The sequence below is a fragment of the Pteropus vampyrus genome, unplaced genomic scaffold, assembly GCF_000151845.1.
Source record: "Pteropus vampyrus isolate Shadow unplaced genomic scaffold, Pvam_2.0 Scaffold129, whole genome shotgun sequence".
Taxonomy (NCBI): Eukaryota; Metazoa; Chordata; class Mammalia; order Chiroptera; family Pteropodidae; genus Pteropus; species Pteropus vampyrus.
The window spans coordinates 4,663,556-4,668,360 of record NW_011888910.1 but is presented as its reverse complement, the minus strand read 5'-3'; the positions used below and the strand labels follow the sequence as shown (position 1 = coordinate 4,668,360).

Sequence of the window (4,805 nt, the reverse complement as noted above, 5' to 3'; positions counted from 1 at the left end):
AAATTTCTATTGTTTAAGCCACATAGTCTGTGGTATTTTGTTATGGCAGCTTGAGCTGATTAATATAAATTTTGGTACTGAGAAGTGAGGTGCTACTGTACCAAATATGTAAAAATGTGTAAGTGGCTTTGGAACTGGGTGATGGATAGAGGGTGGAAGAGTTTTAAGGTCCATGCTAGAAAAAGCCTAGACTGACTTAAAGTGAGTGCTGGTAAATACATGGATGTTAACGGCGATTCTGGTGAGGACTCAAAAAGAAAAGAGAAAAGCTGGAGAGAAAGTCTCAGAAAATACATATATCTTCATGAACAGAATGTCGATAGAAATATGGATGTTAAAGGCCATTTTGATGAAGTCTGAGATAGGAATGAAGAATATGTTATTGGAAACTGGAAGAAAGGCGATCCTTATTATAAAGTGGCAAAGAACTTCGTTGAACTGTGTTCTAGTGTTTTGTGGAAAGTAAAACTTGAAAGCAATAAAATTCGGTATTTAGCTGAGGAGATTTATAAACAAAATGTTTAAGAAGTGACTTGGTTCACTTACGATAAAATACAAGAGGAGAGAGTTAAATTGAAAGCAGGAACTTGAACACACATTCGTACCCCCATGTTCATAGCAACATTATTCACAATAGCCAAAGGGTGGAAGCAAGTTGAGTGTCCATCTGCAGATGAATGGATAAACAAAATGTGGTCTATACATACAAAAGAATATTATTCAGTTTTAACAAAGAATTAAATTCTAACACATGCTACAACATGGATGAATCCTGAGGTTATGCTCAGTGAACCGCTTTGGTGAACTAAGCTGGATACAAAAGGAAAAATACTATATGATTCCACTTATATGAAGTTCTTAGAGCAGTCAAATTCACAAAGATGGAAAGTAGAATAGTAGGTGCCAGGGATTATGGAGTTGGGGGAATGGAGTGTTAGTGTTTAATTGGCACAGAGTTCCAGTTTGGGAGGATGAAAAAAGAGTTCTGTGGATAGATGGTGGTGATGGTTGCACAACAATGTGAATGTATTTACTGCCACTAAACTGTATACTTAAAAATTGTTTAAAATTTTAAGTAGATTTTATGTTATGTATATTTTACCGCAATTAAAAAATACTAATAAAAGCTTTAAAGAAAGAAAGAAAGAAAGAGAAAAGATCTCTAGCTAATTCTTATGCCACTAAAGTTTATCCTAATTTTTTTTTACCTCTCTTCCTTCCCAGGGCCTGAAACTCTCTTATTTCATCACTCTTCCCATCCAATCTGTTACTGTGTCCTGTTGTTCTTACCTTAGAGTTGTTCCTTCTTTCTCATTCTCATCCTGCTACCCCAGCCCAGGCCCACAGCACCTTGTGCCTGCCATGTGCCTCCCTGTTTGGTGTCCTTGCAGCCTCCGGTCTGTTTCCTGTCTGGTCTGTTTCCTGTCTGGCCTGCTGAGCAAGTTGGTCTCTCTGAATTACCTGCCTAATGCTTCAGGCATCAAGGCTTTCCACATCCCCTGGCAGCTGGCCCCATTCCAGTTAGTTAACTGTTGACCAGTAGTCCTAGGACATGCCCTCCGGCCAGACAGGACAGCATCCTTCTGGTGCTGAGACATCATGCCCTTCCCCACCTCTGCAGCATTCCTTCTACAATCCATGCTTCCCCATGGCTGTGCCCCATCTGCTCAGGTTCCAACCCCACCATCTCCACCTGTTCCTGTCCCCAGTCATCTTCTTATCCCTCACTGATGTTACCTTCAACATCCATGTCATAAATGAAGCACCTAGCTGCTGCCCTCAGCTGTGCCTCCCTGGGTAAGGAGGAAACTGCTTCCTGGTATGGATCATTTTGTGTTTCTTTTGGCCTAGCAGAGTCCAAAACTCCCAGTAGGTATTTAATAATTACTAGTTGATTAATATGAATAGACTTCAACTTAGGCAGCTGAGCTGAGCAAACATCAGGTTACTAATCAGCTTCCAAAATATCAGCTGTGCTATTTTAAATCTATTTAAGATATGCAATCCTGGCCTGAGGGTGCTTGCCAGTGAAAAAATGTGCTGGGTCTCCTCATTTGGGTAAAAGCAGCTTTCTGGGTCACTTGAGGGCAAGGGTGGGAGCATCAGGGCAGGACTGTGTGGGAAGAATGTGTGGCAGAGGAGTTGTTGACCAGGACACTTTAGTCATCTTCTGAAGAAACACTGCTCTATAGAAAGACAACTTGGATTCCTGACTGTCAGAGCTCAGTGGTGGGTTGGGAAGTAGGTGACTGGGCCTAGTCTATTTCAAGGCAAGAGTGAAGGTCAAAGTCGAAGATGCTTCACCTCCCCGCCTCACCTCACTCATCCCATCTTCCCTCCTGCTAAGGCTACATCAATCTGGACAAATGAAATAATCTGAAGAATCGTGGGGCACACCTTTGGGTAGTAAGAACTTGACTTTCAAGTATTCAATGACCTGACATTTCTTCACCAAATTGCTGAGCTTCTCTCTGTGTCAGGCACTGGGGGTAGAGCAGTGAGCAAATCCTACAGACACCCTGCTTGTAGCTAGTCTATCACACCTGTGATGTCACTATGTGCCAGGCATCATGCTAGTTCCTGGAGAGTCTTTGATGAAGACAACATATGCTTTATAAGAAGGGACTTATGGTCAGGCAGGGAAACAGTCGTCAGCAGGCCGTTATCACACAAATGTGTGATACACATTCTAAATCGTACGGTATTTAGGACTCAGTGCTCACATGTCATCCACTTGGACAAAGAGAAAAGTAAAACTCTTTAATAGGAGCACATTTTATTTTTGTTTTGATTTTCAAATTCTATATGATTTAAAAAAATGCTCTTGCTTATAGCATCATCAAAATGCCATTCTCCTATTTTTACCAGTCCTCAGCTTCTTGCCTTCATTGCCAGCACTAGAGGCCTACATAAGCTAAATATCTCATAGACAGATTTTCAAGCACCTGTCCTACTGGGTCATGGTACTAAAGGATTGGTGGCTGAAGGCCCATTTCCATCCAAATATCCTTGTTCCCCTAAAGCACCACCAACAATGGAAAGACTACATCCTGCCCTGTGCAGATTATAGGTGTTGTATAGGGTGGGAGCTAGTTCTCACCCTGAGAACAACTCAATGCATTCTTGGAGAATGAGTACATTTCTGTTCCAAATAAGAGAACTGACACTATAGCCCATGTTTCAACCCCCTATATTTTCTGGCAAGGATGACCTTATAAAGCACTAAAATGACGTCATTCTGTTGTTATTTGAAGAACAAAAGACTTGTCTGTCCACAAACATTTTCCCATCATTGAAATTGGTGTTTAAATTCTCACTGTTAGGTCACATTTTAAACAAGTATATCTGTTAAAATGTAAACATTTGACCTGTGGGAAGCATACCTGAAAGCAGTGGTAGAAATACCTGGGAGCTTTTTAAAATTACAGAGGCCCATCCCAGACCAGCTAATTTGGATCTCTGGAAGGTGGGACCATGAGGACTTTTTTTCAAGTTCCCTGGGTGGTTCTAATGTGCTGTAAAGGTTGAGAACTTCCACCTTGGTTCATTGAACTCAGGAACCACTGAGAATAGTTCAGTCCTTCAGATCAGTGAGTCCTCTTCAAGAGAAGAGCAGAACCTGGGAGAGGTACTATTCCCTTGGAACTTAAAGTGTGGTTCCTGGACCAGCAGCATCTGGCCATTTTTCTAAAAATACAGAATCCTAGGGCCCACCCAAGACCAACTAAATTAGCATCTGCATGACATAAGATCCATAGAAGACTCATGGGCAATTATAGTTTGGAAGGGACTGTCTGAGAAATGCCTTTCAGTGTCTGACTTGGGTATTTGTTGACTGCTCACTGTTGTGGGCTGAATTGTGTTCCCCTAAATCCTTATGTTGAAGTCCTAACCCCCAGTAGCCCAGAGTGTGGCCTAATTTGGAGATACGATCTTTACAGAAGAAATCAAGTTTAAATGAGGTCATTAGGGTGGGTTCTAATGCAATATGACTTGTGTCCTTATAAAAAGGGGAGATTTGGGCACAGAGAAGCACATGTAAACAAGAAGATGGCCATCTGCAAGCTAAAGAGAGAGATCTGGAACAGATTCTTCTCTCACAGGCCTAAGAAGGAACCAACCCTACCAATACTTTGATCTTGGATTTCTAGGCTCTATAACTGAGAGACAATAAATTTTTGTTATTTCAGCCACTTAATCTGTGGTACTTCATTATAGCAATCATAGGACTAATCCACTTATGCTGTCTTTCATCCATTTTACATCCAGACTGCCCAAGAAAGGACCAGAATAGATACATTAGCTACTGTCATCTCTGATCTACAGAGCCCACAGGACAGACACTTCATGGGCTATTGGCCAGTCTATAGATTGACTGCCCTGGAGTCAGAAGCCCAGTGCTAATTCCATCAGTCATAGGCTGAGTAGAGGCGGGTCCCCTGGCCAACTTACTTTGGAAGGCTGAAGGGGCTCCTGGAATGGTCATAGAGGGATCTCACTCTCATGCAGTCCCTCAGTCAGTCTTGAGCACCTACCATGGCCAGGATATGGTATAGGACACTGTGGGGACTAAATTATTCCTAGCTTTAATAAGCTGTCCTGTGGACATTTGCACACTGATTGATAAAGAGGAAGTCTCAGTAACCCGATAGATAAAGCCTTTGGGGGCCACTTACATCTCTTAAGGATTCTGCTTATAGTTTCTTTGGCCAGTTATGGTAAGATCCAGCCTCTCTCTGCCCCAAACTCAAAACCAACTTTAAGAGCTTGATGAATAATACAGACTTTTTACTGAAGGGTTTTTT

At 41.9% G+C, this 4,805-nt stretch overlaps 2 long non-coding RNA genes across 3 annotated transcripts in view; one reads left to right on the top strand and one right to left on the bottom strand.

The window, feature by feature from the left end:
* LOC111744195 overlaps nucleotides 1–1,421 on the bottom strand; it is a 21,533-nt gene extending 20,112 nt beyond the window's left edge. The window contains exon 1 of the long non-coding RNA XR_002782048.1: nucleotides 1,291–1,421. This is a non-coding gene — a long non-coding RNA (uncharacterized LOC111744195). The remainder of the gene's footprint in view (nucleotides 1–1,290) is intronic.
* LOC111744194 overlaps nucleotides 1–4,805 on the top strand; it is a 44,045-nt gene that overhangs the window by 29,556 nt on the left and 9,684 nt on the right. The window lies entirely within an intron of this gene.